Below are 19,024 nucleotides of genomic sequence, written 5' to 3' on the forward strand. Positions count from 1 at the left end.
AGTGCGACTGCTCCTGGGTGATGCTCACTCCTTTGTAAATAGGAGAGTAAGAACAATGCTGTACTTTGAAATCCCCTGGTTCTTTCTCTCCAAAATAATTTTTATGACCCAGACTAATAAAATGTAGCCGTATTAGTGAACTGTATTTAAGCAAATTCCCAGTACAGCTGAAACACAATTGGGTCAGTGTAGGCAGTCTTATTGAAATAACTAACTTGGATGTTGAAAGTGCTCTGTGTGTGCCTTGTTTTGTTTTAGCTTGTTTTTTTGGCAGTGCAGTGTTTATATAGGGCTTATGATATGCTCTTAAGTAGCCAAAAAACCCCCCCGTGGAGTTGCTAACCAAGTGTTATTACAGCTAGAGGCTTGTGTGTGGGAGAAGATACTATGTAAAACTGATTTCAAGCAACTTCCTTTATAGCTGGCATTACGTGCTACAGACAGCTGAATTGCTGGTTGAAAAGGTTCAGCATGGCTGTCTGCATACTTCTATAGGTGGGTAGATTTGACCCTGAACTCTGTTGGTCTTCAGCATTGTAACCTCCTAGAAATTAGAAAATGGCATTTTTCATATTGTGTCAGAACATTTGTCGTTCCGGTTTGATATCGAATCTCTGTCTGCAGCTGATGCTTGATGGGCGAAGACAAGGTTTTCACTGAAGTTTGCTTCTTTAAGGCAAATGAATTTTTTTCACTGATGCTCGAATGTACCTCCTTGAGAGATTTGTGGTGCTGTAGCCACACTGGCAGAAGCATCCTTGCTGTGAACAAACCTTAACTCTCATCTGCTCAGGCTATATACCACTGGCTTTGAAACCTGTAGCTTTAGGATTCCTCTATGGCAACTCCATATGAATTGCTCAGATGCATGCCTCAAATGGATTACTTCACAGCAGGTTCAGGAATACAACTGGATGTAGTGTTGTGGGTGGAATTCCTTGCTGTATGAGGAATTTCTGAATTCCATGTGGAATACAGTCGTCCATCCTGTTTACTTGGAGGCTCCGGAGGTTTATGGTGGTTGAGCTGTCCATGGTGATGCTTCTCCTTCCTCCTCAGAAGAGAGCCCGTCACTTCAGGGTGGCCTCACATCTTTTTGCTAATGTCGTTTGCTATTTAGCTTGCTTCATTTGATATTTTGAATCTGCTGTCTTAAATAGATCACCTGTTTAATAGGTTAAATAGTGTATGGGTTGACCCTGAAACAAAAGTTGCAAATAGGGAAAATCTGGTTCATGCAAGTACAGAACTAAATTTCTCATTTTAATCAATGGTGATGAAGTCTCCCTTGTCTTTTTTAGGGAGGTACATGGATTTCCTCAGAAAGAGAAGGATATTTGGCCTTAGAATTTATTTTCCTAGTGGTGTTTGGTTGGTTTGTTTTTTTCTTCTTTAAACCTGTGTATTGTAGCAACTGTCTTACTGGTTTAGAAAGGATGCCTGCAGCTTGCTTAGCTTAAATCTGTACTTGGAGCTATCAAATGAGTGCTGCAGAGTGATGGGAGGTTTTATGTACTCTGAGATGAATGTGTAGTCCCTTCACAATTCAGTCCCAGTGAATCAGGCACCTCTTTGTACTTCCGTGTTAATTTGACACTAGCTTTGTATCCATGTTCTTGCTGTGCTCTTCAGATAAATAAAACCTTCTTTTAAGCCTCCTTAACTGTAGTATCTGTTCAGGCAATCTGAAAGGCAGTGATTTTACGTGGACCTATTTTTTCTGCATTTAGGGTGAGATGGGTTTTAGTAAATTAGGAGAGAAATTAATTAAAATTTCCTTTTTTCCTGATTTTTCCATCTTGGTTACATGAGTCTGTTTTACGCTACTGCCATCACTAACAGCATCAGGTACTTCTAACATACCATGACATCAGCCCTAGCTGTGGAGACTTGGGTTCCTGAAGGTACCATGGGCAGTTGGATTTTTCTGAGCCTGTGGACTTTTCATGGTGATTTTGTGCCTGTGAGAATCTCTGCTTGGAGATTTTTTTTTTTTTTGTCCCAGTGTTTCCCTCTTTCCCAAAAAAAATTGACCACAAGCTGCTTGTTTTGACTAGTTGCCTGCTTTATAATGCATTGTTGAAAGAGTCCTTTTTTTTTTTAAAAAAAAGTAAGGCATTTCTCCTTGAGTTGTGTTACCCGTTATGTGTTTGGAAGCTGCTAATATGAATTGAAGCTGAATATATCGAACTTTTCCAACTATATGAGCGTACAGTGAAGGACTAACTTAATATTTCCTTTAAACGCTTACTGAATTGATTATATCTGGTGTTCAGACACCTGTTTTGGGGGATGTTTACCACAGTAGGGTTTGGCTTAATAATATCTTTTCCGGGACAACTCAAAACCTCTTCTTCAGGTTATCTGACTAGCTGGCTGAGAGCTGTTGTCTTTATGTGAAGAAATATTTCAGTGATGTGTTAACTGAGTCACAATAAACTGTACTGGTGCTAGCTTGGATTTAGACCAAGTTTCTGAACACTAGTGCATTTCTATCAGTTGTCGGAAGCGCATGAGAGATGTAAATTGTTATGAAGGTAGTTTTGCAGCCCAGTTTGAGAATATATAAGAAGTTTCTGTTAACGTGCCATTGCACAATCGCAAAGCAAAGGTTTCGGTGTCTTTATGTAGCATTGGGAGCTTAAACAATCTGGAACAATCAGGATGACATGTTTCAGAATAGTGTTTAGAGGATTAATTAAGATCATCATCGCTAAAGACAATAACATGTTTTCATATTTCTCTAACAAGATACTGCTGCTTGCTAATGGAAAACACTTAGACGTGGTCAGGCTTTATATTGGATTTTGTAATAGTGGTTTAGTACAGAGCCTTGTGAATGTAGGTCATCGGGCTCTCTTATTAGAGCGTTTGCCAGGCAGCTAAAAGCCAATTGAGTTCTCATTCTTGCAGCTTTTTTTCTCCACTTCAAAGCTAGCTAGCTAGAGGAAGTAACTTTATTACCCAAGTCCTGTTTTTAAAAATTTTGCACAACTTACCTAATCGGCAATGCTTACAAAGACTTGCCAGCGCAAGTGGTCTAATTAAAAAGGCCCACAATTTTAGCTTGAAGTTTGAACTTTCCTTATGTTTTGGTGCTTACTTGTACGCAGCTGGCGGTTATACTCTTACCAGTGAGGTGTTGGTATCCTGACACGGTACAATTGACAAGTGTGTTTAAATTGCCAACTTTTACTTGTTGCTTAGTCAAGAATTTATAGGTCTTAAATGCAAGGCAGAGCTCCTGGGAGTAGAAGTCTAAACAAACCCACAATCAGCCTCGTTTCAAGGTGATCCACTTGTGTGCTGTGACTGAATGTGTCTGGTTTTGGCTAGTTGGGTTGTATCAGTCATTTCCATCGAAGACCCAAATATATCGGTCATAAAATGTGACCTGGGCCCAGCACTCCTCTGCTCTAAAGGGAGTTCATTGGTAGGCAAATAGAAGCCCTTATTTTGCTTTTTGTTCACTGTCTCTACCTGAGCGAGAGCTGTGGTGAGTAATATGTATTTGGTTGCATGTTGTTGCTAACTACAGCCCCTGTCTTTGTTATTTAGCTGAATTCCCAAATGAGAGCTGCTGCATGTGAGAGGCAGAAGGGTTTTTATCACACCTCCTCAATTAGTTTTGCTGAAAGTAGGGCTGGGCTGTCTTCCAGTCTTGTGTTCCCCCCTCATCCCCTTCCTTCTTAATCTACTGGGTTTAGGATTTTTTTTTCTTCCTGCGGTTACATGCTAGTGTACTCTTTTCCTGGTGTTGCTGTGCTCTGCTGTTTGCTGCTGTTATGAGCTGCAAAGTCTGGCTGATGGATTTGAAAAGGCTTTCTTGCGGCTGCTATCAGTGTAGCAGAGAGACAAGCAGAAGGTATCAGACCTTATTAGCAGGTCTGATACTTCAAGACTGGTTATTCTTGATGGTAATTATAAGGCAAAATTTTTGAAGTGTGAGTGGGTTTGCTACTAGCCGTGGGTACAAAGTAAAGGAGAAGAAAGGAGTCAGTAGGCAGAGGGCTGTTTGCATGCATTGCTCCTGTTCTGAGATGTAATAAAACAGAAGGGGAACTTGGGGGTTTGCGAACACATGACTTCTGTGTCCCCACGGTAGGTTTGGGAGTAGAGGAAGATTAGGCCGGAACAGCAGAAGTGATGGAGAAGAGAGCACTGCTGCAGCCTCCCTCTGTAGCAGGAGAAGGCAGCTGTGCAAGTGCATCTTCTTTCTCAGTAGTTAGAGGGAAAGGCAGAGCTAGCTTGAAGAGAGAAGAACTTTAGATACTAAATATGAAAGGTGTAAAATCCCCCGGTGAATTTCAGAAAACCAGCCAAGACTTCAATGCATTACTCTGTCCCCTGGAATTACCTTTGTTAGGGCTGATTTTGATGTTGAATTGTAATGAAAGAGTAGTGACTACCTCTGTGGTCCATCTTTGTGCAATGCGTGGGTCTCTGGGTTTTTACATGGTGATTTCTTGTAACGTTGTAAGGTCTTGTTTCATCCTATGGGGTGCATATAAATGACTTCTGTTGTGATTAGCAGAACTTGCTGTTGTGCTCGTATGCGTTGCACCGCGCAGAGCCTGTGTATCCCGAATTGAACTTCTGGTACCTGAAGTGTGGTCAGAGCAGAACCTGGGAACAGCTGGGTGGCATCGCTTCTCCGGCCCTTCTGGGGTTAATGTGGGAGCTCGAGTTTGTTCTGTATTTCAAAATGAAGTAAGTGTGTGAGGGGTTCTTGCGCTGATAGCCTGAACAAGGAAGTCCTTGAGATAGAAAAGAAACAGATCACAGCTAATGGCAGGCTGGATGAGAGGCTCTGCTGATCCTTGCCTGTGTGATCTCAAGGGCTAATCTGTGATGGGAAAAGGCTTGCTTGTCTTTTGTTCTGTGTAGGCTGATAGAAAGTTATGGCTAGAAGGGGTACTAAGAGATTGGGACGTACATCTTCCTTTCCCAAAACAAAGTCTGGTAAACCCAGGCAATTCCTAAAGGGTATTTGTCTAGCACATTTTTAATTATTTCCTGTGATAAAGATTCCAAACACCAGATTCTTTTGGTAAGTCTAGTTGCCAGTCTGTTGCTTGTTCTGCAGTTGCAGTTTATTATTCCTGTCTAAATACAGTGTCGTGCATGTGTAGCTCTTATGCAACAGCTTTAAAGAAGAGATTGACCGTTTCCCAAGACCATTCGGGTGCCAGGACCCACCAGTTTTTCAGCAGCGTTAGGTGCGGTGGGTGCCTGGCAGTACCCGTTCCTTCTTGGCTTTCCGCTCTCTGAAAGTGTTTATGTACCATTCAAGATCCTTGCATGGCAGGCTCATACCTTTGCACTGTACTTCTCCAGTGATTTTGTAGAGAACCTGTTGAGTCGAGGAGAAACCACCGGTAGTTTGGTGAAGTCATTCATTAGCTGTAGCAGAACTCTAGCAACAGAGTTACTTAAATACGTGAGTTTGAGATTAACCTTTAATCCGCATTCCCCAAACTGTGAAATTCTCTGGCATTTTGCAGTTTCCTGTGAAACTTCTAATTTTATCTTTGTATTAAAGGGTCAACCTGCTAATTCTGGGTTTGATGAACAGCATTTTAAGGGTATTTGCTGTATGGAACTCCTGAGGAAGTTATTATTAGTGTTTGATGCTTACCATTTAGATTATTTAGAAATACAATTTTAAGTTTAATGGAAATTGATAGTTGCCTCATTAACTATAGCCAAACAAAATAACATCCAACTTTCTAGTTAATTAAGATTAAAATTGGTTGAGCTAACTGTTATATTTAGCTTCTGTTCTGGTTATTGATTAGCGCTTGGCAATTGTCAGCCAGCTCGGTGGGTGGAAATCTAGAATTAGCTTTTTGTGGCTGCTCTTGGGACATTCCTTGCTCTTTAGTCCTATAATTTACAGATTTTTCTTTGTCATATTTTCATTTGTGTAACTTTTTTTCCTGTGTCATCTTCTCTTTCATATACCTTCTCTGCTATGCTTCATCATACCTTTCCCACTGAGCGACCAGTTAGTTGGGGTACTCAATGAAGTCATTTGGGAACCAAAGCTAGTAGAAAAGTGGGATTGAGTGCTGTTTCTGGTAGAACGATGCTGGGCATTCTGGGCTGGCTGCAACGGTGTTTTCTGGAGGGAGCTTCAGATGTCCCTTTGAAATGCTGAAGCCTCCATCGGTTTGTGTTTTGACACTCAAATCTGCATTGCAGAGTGGGCAACACCACAGCAGCTGAGGTTTGAAGTGGGTGAGCGCAGCCCTTAGATCCATATGGAGGGAGGTCGGCTCCAGCCTGGACTGCAGCTCTCCCAGCCCAGCTCTGCCCCCAGATCTCTGTGGGAAGATAGATGGGGTGATGCAAGGGTAAGTGTCAAGCACCGCCTTTGCAGGAGTGAGAAGAATTTTACATAAAACTGAGTTAGTGTTGTCCTTCGGTATCTTGTATGTTCTGTCTGTGCTAATATTCCTTTAGCAATTTAACTAAAAAGGTTTCTTCTGACTTAAAAGTAACATATCTTCTTTTCTGTGCTTCACAAGAAAACAAATAATCCTGCCTCTAACACCTGCTTGGTTTGAGTTTGTGCCCAAGTAGCATTTTGCCTTGTGTATGCTAAACTTCTAAAACATGTTGCAACTTCTTTTAATCTAGGGGTGGTCAAAACTGTGTGTGTGTTTTCTCTCTGCTGAATCTGTGAAATTATTTGTTCTTCTTAAGTTACTCTTTACTATTTAAAATATAGTGACATAAATGCACTCTATTAATGAGATCTTGGAAGAATCTTTATGAAAAACTTGGGATCTTGCAGAAGTGAGATCCAAGTGCAAAGACTTAATCAGAAGCGTCGTCCCCCCTCAATTCTGGTAGTAAGCAGATTGGAGAGAAATGGTTCAAGAACGCTATAGCATATGAGTGCTCATCTATGTCTTTCTGAACAATAATGGAGTTGAATGTAATTTTTCTATTGATGTGACAGCTAAAAAATGGCAAAGATCAAGTTTCATGCTATGGTACCTGACACGTGCATAATAGAAGCTCATTGAAGAACGCTGGCTGTACTGGAGCTGCTAGAAAGTGTGGGGAACGAGGAAACTATTCTTAAAGGATTAAGTGGCTTTTTATAAATGGGTTGGACTTTTATTTGCTGACTTCTGATAGAACTATTAAACTTAGGGATTTGATATGTGAAATTTCTGTTCAGGTATTTGTTTTGCTGTGGACGAAGAAGGCACAATATCTTGTACAATGTGGACAAATGCAGCGGTGCCCACCATTGGCTGCATCCCTGCCGTGTTCGGCTTCGCTTGAGCGGGGGAATGCTATTCGAAGCATGAGCCATTTGCTCCAGTACATGACAGCCACTGCACCAGCCACTGTGCAAAGGATAAAGCGGGTTTTCTGTATCCGAGGTCAGAGTATTCCTGTATATTGAGTTTTTGCTTTTAAGTGTTCTAGGTGCTTGCTCATCAAGTCTTGTACAAGATGTTAATAAAAAAATGAGACATTTTTTAGTGTGACCTGTATTTGAATAGTGCTCATGTGCAGGTCTCCTGTCTCCCTGATTTGTTAGATTCTTGTTTGAGACCACGTTTCTTGTTTAAGACCATGATCTTCCTTAGGACCCTGTAGAGAGCTACTTCTGTGTCAATTTGGTTTTGAAATTAAGAAATGGCCTTAGTTTTTGGAGAGGGAGTGGTTAAAAATATCTGATTTCATAGGTAAGATTTTGTCACCTGTTTGGCATTAAAGACTATTGCAATTCCTTGTGTTTTAATTCAGCAAGATATTCTAAATACATACTTGGCCTTAACGTGTATTTTCATTAGATTTGTTTGGATTGCTCACATGCTGAAAGTTTAAGGATACGCTTAAATACTGTTGCATCCTGAACTGGGGGGGGAAGATGTTAACTTTATTTCCCTGCAAAGTAGGAACATGTGTTGTCTTGTTGAAGGTAAGTGGACTTGCTAACTGGTACTGCTGAAATGTGGCAATTCCAACTTTCAATTTAATGGTGGCTACAAATTAGCCTTGATTGCTCTGACACTTCTTGAATTGCTGTTATCGTGCTTCATCTGAATGCTGCTCTTGTTGAAACCTGATCTAAAGAAAATACTAATACAGTTCATGTAAAACTTTGGATTTAAATTTTTCTTCCTCTGAAAAACTCTGATCTCTATAGACAATTTGTTAGTTTTGAGCATTTTTTTCTTTGTCTGTTTTGTTAAACCTACAGTTTATTTGGTCAAAGGGAATACAGCTTCTTTCCGTTGTAATACTGCTTAAGTGAAAACTGTTTTGCATAGGAACCAATATTGGTCCAAACTGACTTGATAGGATATTTCCTTTTTCTAATCCTGAGAATACAGTTGGTTGGAAGAGGGGAGGAACTGTCTCACACGTGGTAATTTTGGGTAGGCAGCTACCAGGTAATAGGTTAAGATATAGAAGTACTTTCTAGATTACTTTTATTGTTAGTTTGTCTAAATTGCTTTTTAGAGGCTTTCCAACAAGCAGCTTGTGCAGAGACTGTCAGAAATTGGGGAAAAAAAAAAAAAAATGTTCCTGGTATTCAAATACTTCTGATTACCAGACTTCTAGGGTTGCTGGCACTGCTGTGTAGTTCTGAACATCCCAGAGGTGACTCTGAAGTGTACTGGAGATTGTATCGGTGAAGGACCAGTGCAGATGCCTCCTGGAAGGAAAGAGGTGCAGGTAATGCTGAGAACTTGTGAAGACAGAGCTGAGAACCAGGTGCTTTTTCCTTGTTCAGAGTGACCCCAGCTTTGTGAAGAACTGCAAATGAGCAAGAAGAGTATGTGTGCATTAATATGATGTTTTAGAGTATTGAGATGCAATGAAGTATGAGGATCTTGTCATAAAAGCTGTGTGGTGAAGGTTTGAGGTGAGGATTGAGGATGGAATCTGGAAATTAAGCTGAGGTACCCAGCTAATTTAAGTATTTGTGGCATATGTGGGGTAATCCGTCTATCCTGTCCTGGGTATATGGACTGTAGGGGAGAAAGTACTGTTTGTGATGGTGCTGTTTTCTGGACAGAATTGTTGACGTGCTCAGCATTTCACTACTGATGCTGCTCTTAACGGACTTTTTCTCTGTTGCAGTGTTTGTTGGGAGAATTAATATGTTGTGTGCATGACTCTTTAAATTCTGTGTGAGGAATAGCGCTATTTTCTTAGCACCCATGAGCATGTTTCATAAGTAATGGGGTTTAATGAAACCTGGACTGCAATGGGCTGGTCTCCTATGTCCCTATACTTCCTCTGTAGTACCCTTGCCTGACACCACTGATTTCATAAGGCTGTGTGTTCCCCATGTCCCCTCTGTCTGTCCACAACACGTCCTCTGACACGAGGAAGCTGGGAGTCTTGCAGGGTCTCGTGTAAGGGTTCGGTTACCCCAGCTCACCACTTCCCTCCGCTGCCGGTGGGGAAGCCACCCCACCGCGGTGATGGTTGACACGCAGATGTGCTGGTGGGCTGGCAACTGCTGAACAGTGCAGACCACGTAGGGGTTTCCTGCCCTCTGAAGTTCGAGTCAGTCATCGTATCTTTCCCTTATATTGGCTCTAGGCTTTCCAAAACTTGCACTGCACACTGTGTTCTTCTGGTCTTGACTTCTTTCTCAAGCTTGCTTGAAATCGTTTAGTGAATTTAATTGTGAGGTGTGATTGGCATTTCCACTGATCCACTTACTGATCTGCCTTTCATTAGGGAAAGGGTCAAAAATTTGGTACTGCACAGGTTTAGTTCACTTGTCACTGTGAAGTCCCACCTAAGGCTGTACAAAACATCTGAAGTCCTGAACAAGGTTGTTAGTATAGAGGAACTGTAGGCTTTAATTTTGAGCCATCTTAAAGGGTTCTGGAGTACCCATGGCTTTGGTTTTGTTTGTGCTGGGTGCTCTTTGTGCCGGTGCTGTATTTTGCTTTTCCCTTCTGCCTATTTACTTACTATAATAATATAACAGTTTCTTAGGTGGGGAGCAGAAGTGCAAGCCTTTGTTTAGCTGGTATCCTCACTGCTATGAAAATAAACTGGTTTTTCAATCTGGAATGCTGCATTACCTAATTCACAGTATTCTTTCAGCTTAGTTCAAGTAGCAAGTTTGTTTTCTGTTTGGTTTTAGCAGTAGTGAGGAATGGAAGATGTATTTTTTTCTGTTTCAGTCTTAGGAATAAGTGTCCACATTCATAAAGCACAAAGTCTGTATTTTCCAAGTCTTAGGAAATCATAGCCAGGGTTCCCATTCAAGAAGCTCTGATGTTGTTGCTTTGGCTGAATGCCGGGTCTCTTGTGCTGCCTTAGCTTTTTTTTGTTGTTTTGATTTTTCTTTTTTTTTTTTTTTTAATCCTTATTGGCATTGAGTCTGCCCCCCAGACAAAGAGCAGACAATGAACTGCAGTGAATGACACTTGTGAGCGAGGAGAAACTGGGTCAGTTCCAAGCTCGTGCAGGGTGTAGGTATAATGTCGGTACGAAGGGGTGAGGGGAAGGAGACTGCTATGTTTGTGCCGTGCTGTAGAATCTTTTGATGGATGTTAGGGTCATCCAGCATAACTTACTATGACAGAATTCCAAGTAATACAGAATGTTCGTTAGAGTTGTTCATTAAGGATTTACAGTTTTCAGCTAGAGTGCTATCACAATTTTAATTACTTCATGAAACTGCATGCTGAGGTCATGCAGAAAATGCCGATGCCTCTAACATGTATTACTTACTTATTTTTTGGATGTGATGCGGTACTGCTAAACAGGATTATAACTTCAGAATCTCCAAGAGCTGGAATTAAATTGGTCAATAGGTGTGAATTGTGTCTGGCTATGTGCATAGCATGGGGCCCTGGTTTTGATTCCTGAGCTCTAAGCTATGTGCTGTTGTTTCATACCCTCCTGCACGTACTCAGGCCATGATGAACCAAAGCTCCATGACCTAAGGATCACGCTCAGGCATGTTTTCAGTAGCAGAGATGAATGGCTCAGCGTTGTATCTTCTGTGGAACTGAACATGAAATTGGAGTGCTCGGTTCTTCTGTAGCTTTTTAATGCTTCTGTAGTTTTTAAATTTTAATTATTCTGTAGGCTTTTAATTTGAAGAATAGTAAACAGAACCAATTTTACTGAGAAACTTGAAGTAATAGTCTATGGAATGGATAATTGTCTGATGGTGACTTGTGAGCTTCAGAAATAGTTTTCTTCTCTGAAAATAAGGAGGTGTTATCATAGTCTGTCTTCTCTTGCTGTGGCTTTGTTATAAAGTACTGTATGTCCTCACTCTGCTACACTGAATGCAGTGGTGAGTGGGGTAAGGATAAATTTAAAACCACGTAATGGCAGTAAGATTCACCAAGTGACATAAAGAAACCTGCTGGGAGATGAATGGATATCTGAAAACTTCTCCGAGATCTGGAGCTGAGGGGAAATACCATTTAGGTATGGCTTCATTGCCTGAGAGCACAGCCTTTGCGTGGGGTCGGTGATATCTCAAAGACTAGTTAAAAACAAGAAAACCTGTTCAAAGACTGTGTCGGAACATCCTCAAGCACAGTTTGTAGTCAGCTTCTCTGTCACTGAAGACTGTTCAGCAACTGACTTCTGGCCAGCACGAGCAGAGGCCGGGCAGGACTGCCACGTTCTTTACAAGCTGGCAGATTTTCAGGAGTTTTGTGTGAGATGTGGTACCTGCACCCGTGAACTTCACCTGCGGACTTGAGAGAAGTCCAGGTTATGAAGACTACTTTTCAAGTGCAGAGGACTAGCTTAAGGACAGGGTTTTTTTCACACATCTGCTGAGGATTAAATTAAGAAAACTATTGTGATGTTGTCGTATGGGTAATTTTAAGAATATTTTAAAGTTTCTGTTACTTCAGTAAATACCAGTCTAGAGACATATTGGTTGTGTTATGCTTCCTCTTGAGCATAAATATTAGATGTGGAGCTGTATGTGTTTTTGTGATGATGATGGGTGTGGTCTTGCTTTTGTTGTTTTGCTTCTGATCCTTGTTTGCAGGCACTTGTTGAGCAAAATCTCCAGGAGCTAGGGACTTAGGTGGTTAGACTTCTTGCTGAAAGTGCTAGGATCTGATCATGCTTGTACAGTTTAGCATGGGTCAGGCTATGTAGAAACACAGTGATTTAAGAAAAAAGCAATTTTCAGTTTTAGTAAACTTATTCTTAAATGTGTTAAAACATGAAACGATAGTGCAACATGTAGGTACAGGTCTTAACTGAAGTATGTAGGTTTAGTAGTATAAAATATAAGAAAGACTTGTTGGGCAAGTTAAAATCTGAATAAGAAGAGTTACTGGCCTAAGCACTTGTAGTTAGAGTTTTTGTTAATGCTTAATCAGTTTTTGATAGCTGTAATTGCATCTTGAAATCTGAACAGAATATTTCTTACAGATTGATTCATCTGGTTTGGGACAACAGGTGACTTACAGTGAGAAAGCAGGAAGCATTCTTGGCTTTTGTTTTCCTTCAGGCTGTAAATAAAAATGATGCCAGAGGATCTACCAGATCCAATGCTGAGAAATGTGACCAAAATAAGTGAATTACATGCAAAGTACACACAAAACTGCCATTGTTTGTGTAAAACTTATGTACAAACCCAAACCGTGTACTTTGAACTTACCTTTTCCAATACATACATTTCAGAGTAATAGCTTATAATTGAAATAACTTTAAATGCTGGGTTTGTACATTTAATCAAATTTCAATTTCCATACAAATGAAGCTCAGCAGACAAGAACAAACAATTAGCGTGGCAAATTAAAAGTGGCATTTCTTTGTATTAAAAACTGAAATGGATTTAAATCTATACTTGCTATGTAAATGTTAAAATCTATCATGCATCCATAGTCTTAGCTACCAAAAGAATATCTTAATGTATCAGAGTTCACTGACTGGTGAATCTCTTTAATAAAGAGAAATGAAGTCGTTGCAACTAGAAGAGCCCAAACTTTCATAAGCGGTGGTTGGAGTCACTGGGTTTAATCTTTCTATCAAAGTACTCCCCTGAATTGAGACTTATGTTTTGGAGGCTCTAGTTTAGACCTCTGGCTCCTCATCTGTACCTCTTAAATTGTGAATTGCCAAGACATCAAGTTTTTTGTACCGCTAGTGGTTTATATATCAGAGATAGGAGCACATGTTTTATAAGTAAGGGGAATCTTCTGTCTGTCAGGGATACGTTTCTGCTTTAGAAGAGATTTGGCTTTCTAGTGTTTCTTTTTCTGCTGGTTCCTGTAATGGTAAACTTCGGTGTCTTGAAAATACAAGGTTAAAATTTAGATTTTGAAAACTGATATGTTCACCCAATGCTTTACAGGAGATGTTTATTGTATATACCTGAGACAAGGCCTCTGGCACTTTTGTTGGATGTAGCATTTCTTCGGTTTGAATTCCTTTTATATGTCTACCTTGAATTGAAGGAAGATAAATAATCCTGTGAAGACAATATCAAGGCATTCTCATTTACCCACCAGCTTCTCTTTGCAGAAGTGGTTTGATGAGTAAATAGTGCTTGTAGACCAGAAGGGTGCTTTTCTGAGGTCCGTGGGCAGTTGGCTTCTGTCACTTGACAGAAATTTGTACAGCTGGCTGGTTTTTGCCCATTCCTGAGGGCTATTTCCAGCCCTGCCGCTTCTCCTACCCCTGTGGTGATGTGACCTGGTACAGCTTTGCCTGGGTCAGAGCTGTGACTCTGGTCAGTAATCAAGACTTTTCTTATGGGATGGAGGTGAAGGGCCCAGCTGTGTTCCCAGGGCAGCCTCTGGTAGCACAGGGCTAAAACTCGCTGTCCTGCCTCTGAGGGGATATGTGTAATCCCAGCGTATCAGAAAATGTCTTCTGTTAGAGCTAATACTTAAAAAAATAAATGAAGCACATTAGTAGATGTTCTAGCTTCATTCGCAGACAGCTATGATGAGGCTCCAATTCCACATTAATTGATACTGGATCTGTACAACTGTATTTCTGCTGAATTAGTTGGAGCATGTGATCTTTGTGATTGCAGGGGGACAAACTGTAGCTGATCTGACTTAAAATGAATGTGGACAGACAATAGCTTAATTTGAAGCATGCTGTTTCAAAGCCAACTGATGAAATTCATTCAGAAAACTGAACTAGCGAGGTGAACTTGTATTGAATCAACACTTTGTCTCATGTGCCTATTACACTCTTGGTTTGATATTGGAAGCTCTAAAATGAGATTTACTGTGTTGAAAAGTAGTCTCAGATGCTGGATATATATCTTCCCTGTGTTTCTTTCAAATAAAACAGTTGTCTTGAGTAACTAATTATCCCTTATCTTTTGCATAAAAAAGGGAAAGATGAGTAAGAAATTAGTTCCAGTTTAAAGGAGATGTCCTAGTCCAAATACACCTCTGAAAGACTTAAAATGAAGCAGAAAAGACAGGTTGCAGGTAGTGCAGTGGCCAGGGCAGCACGCCAACCAGGTGTGCATCTGCTGCAGAAAGGATGCACTGCAGCTTCCCAGCACTCAGAAGATTGCATGAGATGATTAAACCTGAAAGGGCTTCCTGGTTCGTTTTATAATGGCAAAAAGGTGTTTGTTTTATGGAACACGTGAAGCTGGCTGAAAATTGAAGCAAGAGGGTGTGTGTGTGTGTGTATTTTATTCACCTGTCATGAAGTCATTCCTGTCCATAATGCTGCTTGTAAATGTTTACTTTGAGTGCTTAACAGAAAATCTGGAAACCAGTGTGCTATAAAGAAAATTTAAAAAGCTAGTTGAGCCCTATGTTGAAATACATGATGAGTGCTGTGAAACACCTGGCATTCAACGTGCAATTTGGAAAATCTTTGGAACAAAAACTTTCTGTAAGTGTAAGCAACCACCTTAAAAACTTAGTTTTTTCCTGTATGAAACCTAGATTTTTCTATTAGTCAAAAATCTTTTCAATTTTGTCACTGACTAACTTAGAAAAATAATATTTGGCAGCTAAAGAAGATGAAAACTTCTTGTTTATATGGCGCTGTTTAAATTTATTTATAATCTTGCCTTTTATTTCTGGTGTCTGATTAATTAAGTTTCCAACTGTTTTGTAAGTTTTCTTTAAAATTTCAAATTACAGGTCCTCAACTAGCTTTGGCAAGACTTCTTTCAGGTGAGTGACTTGTGGGCTGGTTATATTACCTGATAATGTGTCCCAACAAATTGGTATTGGGTTTTTTGGCCTTCACTTGACAGTAAGTTTTATCTTGGGTCATATATTAAGCTTGTAGAATTGAAACATGGTCTGAACTTGATTTCAATTTTTCTTCTCTTTTTATGTGATACTAAGGGGTTTCTGCTCCCTCTGGCCAATTTGTAGCTCAATAAACAGTTGCTAGAGAGAACAGGTGAAGTGTTACCAGAGAATATGGTGTTAATTGTTGATATTTCTGACAGACTGACATCTGTTCAGGTAGGGGTGTGCTGGTGAACCAGCAGGTTGCTTGGGTTTTAGGGAAGAAACACAGTGTTGTCGTGGAAGCAGGAGTCAGTCAGGACAGCTGACTTCTGCTCATAAGCTTACCTTATCTGTAGCCTTTGGCAAACTATCTAATTTTTCTGTGCTTTGTTGTAACCACTGGCAGAAGGATGCAGTGGTTGGCAAGATTATTGAGGGTTAACGTTGTAGAAGTGCTTTGAGACCGTAAAGCGAAGAGACTGTATAATGACACCTCGCTGCTTGAAGTGTTTTCACGTTCTCACACTGCATGAACTTCGTGATGTTTTGTAAGTCTATACTATGTATATTGCAGAAACTACAATTGCAGCTATTTCCAGCGTTTTACTTGCGCCTCCCTTCTTCCCAGTAAATGCCAGATGAATTTAATTGCTCTAAAATGAGATTTCAGTGTACTAAATTTTGTGCTGTAGCATAGCAAAGACTGCATCTGAGCCTTAAAAGAAAAAGAAACTTTTTATGTTAGAATTTCATATGTGAATCATAATACTGCTAATGTAACTTGTCACATCGTACATGAATGCCGGAGGTGGTTGCATTTCCATTTTTTCACCTCTAGGCAGTTGTCGATGCAGTTAGCTAATGTTGTATCAGTGCCTCTGCTCCAACAGCTGCTTGCTTGTAGCTGAACTTGTGCCATTATATATTTTCTAACAGTTTTGAAAATACAAAATGTTTCTGCTTTAACAGCTGGTGGAAAATGTGTGGTTTTAGTGCTGCTAGGAGATGATAGTTTAAGATAACTTTCTTCCTTATCCTTTCTTGCTGTGAGTTACCATCAATAGCTATGAACAGTGTGGGATGTCTGGCTTTAGGAACAGAAGTGGGACTGGTATTTTAGAAACTTTGCGATTCTTTTGGAGAACTGGAAATCTTATAGAGGTGCAGAAATGGTTTTTATTTACCACGCTCCTGGAAAGTACAAAGTCTGACGGTGTGTTAAGTGATTACTTACATTTCAGGAAAGAGGGATGGTTACATTGTGTTGTACTGTTGTTTACTACTGCTCATATGTCTTCTTGAATCCTGTTCTGTTGCTGGCGGCATGACTTGCCTTTTCTGTGGTAGAGAGACAGGCTTTAAATATTTTCATTTTTCTGCTGTTTTGACTTAAAAATAGGTTACTGAAATGAAATGCTTGACAGGGTTGTGGAGACTAGCACCTATCCTGTGTATCCTCTCCCCTCCCGAATTTCGCTGTTCCTTGGCTGGGCATCTCACACGTTCATTACAGGCTTCCATCTATTTTTATGTATGTATTTTACCTCTGAAGGTTCCTGCGCTGGCTAGCTGATGTGCTCTGCCGTGGGAGCCTTGAGCCTGGTGAGCAGGGCTGCGTGGGGCTCGCGGGGGGGCTGAGGGGACGGTGTCGGCCGGCGGCCCTTGTGCCCAGCTGCCTTCGCTGCTGAGCTGCCCGTCTGGTGCCGTATCTCATCTGGATGACAGACCCCAGTATGCATACGGTGGGGCCTTAGTGGAAATCTGTATTCTATCGATGGCGAGGGGTTACCAAAAGGGCTGATCTTAAGCACCAGTCCTCAAGGAGGCCATTGGGTATGTCCAAACCCACCTGGAGCGCAAGTGAGAGAGGCGGTTAGATTTTCTCAGATGATTGCATCTTTTTTTCTCTTTGTGCTAAACCACAATAGGCAGCACATAGAAGCAAAGCAATTCAGATGAAACTCTTCCAGAAACTGCACGATGATTTAGGTAGTTCAGTAACGTGTGGGGATACAGGCCCTGGGTTAGGATGGCTCAGGAGGTGTTACTGGCAATGTTTGCAGAGTACGGAGATTCCTATTTCACAGTGTTTCTTTTAGTGCCACTTTTTTCCCCTCCGCAATAGAACTGCGTAGCAGTTCATGTTCCTTGGTCTGAAATAATTAGTGCATCTGACATAGCATGGTTTCCACTGGGAACAATTGTTCAGCTGGTTTGAGTGGTGTTTTAATAGAAATGTTTTGTACTCTTCCATGTATCCACATTCTTCCGAGAGGAGTGTCTATAATACAGGAAGTAATGACATTACAGCACGTAACTGGCATTTTTTTAATGCCCATAATATTGGGATGGAGTCATCCTTTTATCTGAACCAGTCATATGTAATTGTACATGAAATAGCAATAGCATGTATGAAATTGTAGAGAGACAAAAGTATCCTTTACTGTTTTTCCCATGTGCATGTTGTCTTGTAGCACTTCCCTGGTGAATGCTGCCTGTGAAACCAGAGGGCTGCAGAATAGCTTCCTTCATAGGGTGTGTGCATGACTTCCATTAAAATCAAGCAGTAAAAAAATTAAGACTTTATTTAAGGTGTTGAATTTTGAATTGAATTTTGCCATAACTGCAGGGGAATTCAGTGGAAACCTGGAGCTGGGCTGAGGATAGTCTTTCATGTATTAAAATATCTACCACATGCTCCAGTGTAAATGCTGTTCTTGAAACTGTGATAGTAGAACTTTCTAAGAAACCTTCCACAATGTGCTGACATTGTGCAAAAGTGGTGAAAGAAGCTGCAGTGATTTGCTGAAGAGTTGATGCTTTTCTGTGAACTTGAAATTTGAATAGTTCTCATTTCAGCTTGAGGTTTTATGTTTGTCTGGTTTGTTGTTGGTTTCCCCCCCACCCAACTTAAAGATAGATTCTAAATTTTCTCTCTTGCCACATTGGGCAAGTGAAGCTTAACATTTTATTCCCCTAATCGGAGGGAATGAAAGATTTTATTCCCCCTTTCCCTCTTTGGGCTAAATAAACTACTTCAGTTTTTGTTCTGAGAGGCGGAATCATTATGACCTAAGCTGGTCGATTTTTTTTTTTAACTTTGTTTTGTCACATTTCCCCTGTGCTTGTTCTCTGTTAGCTGTTTGAACTGAGTAAAGCTCTAAATGGGTGAGAACACTCTTGCCTTGCTGTTAGGTCTGTTGTTGCCGTCAGTAGTCTGGCAGGTCTGTGTGAGTTCTTAGCCATTTTGTGACCTGGATGTTTGCTCTGTGTAGGTGGTTGCTAAGAGGATGTGCCTAGTTTTATTATTCTAGAAGAGCAGGTCTGTGCTTTGAAGAGAAACCAGTGCTAGAACTGGATTTTAGTCCAACATCGAATTAGAAGCCTGCTATCAATACCCTATACAAGTTACTAGGTGTATGGGTACAGCTTTTATGGAGAGTGCATGATGACTGGTTTTATTATACCTGGTCCTGTTGTCTGAACACTTCAATGTGACCTCTGTCTTGATTTAGTTTGGGCGTGTGTTTCAAGAAGGTAACAACTGCAATTACAGCTCTCTTCTTGGGTCGTAAACTGTGGATGAGAGAACACATACCTGTATTTTAAATTTTCTTTTAGAGATTTCTCCCTGCTAAACAGTTACCTACTTGATTCTTTCAAAATCAGGGATGAGTGCGTTTTACTTTTTTTTTTTTTTTTTTTTTAAAGTGTTCTTTCTCTAGACATAGCTTACCTGGGATTGTTGTAGCCTGCTGAGAGGAAAATGTGCTAAATTGTTCAAAAACACTGGCTGGAAAATTGACAACCACCATCCAGAA

Source organism: Cariama cristata, unplaced genomic scaffold (genome assembly GCF_000690535.1).
Source record: "Cariama cristata isolate BGI_N322 unplaced genomic scaffold, ASM69053v1 scaffold41187, whole genome shotgun sequence".
In the NCBI taxonomy this organism is placed as follows: domain Eukaryota; kingdom Metazoa; phylum Chordata; class Aves; order Cariamiformes; family Cariamidae; genus Cariama; species Cariama cristata.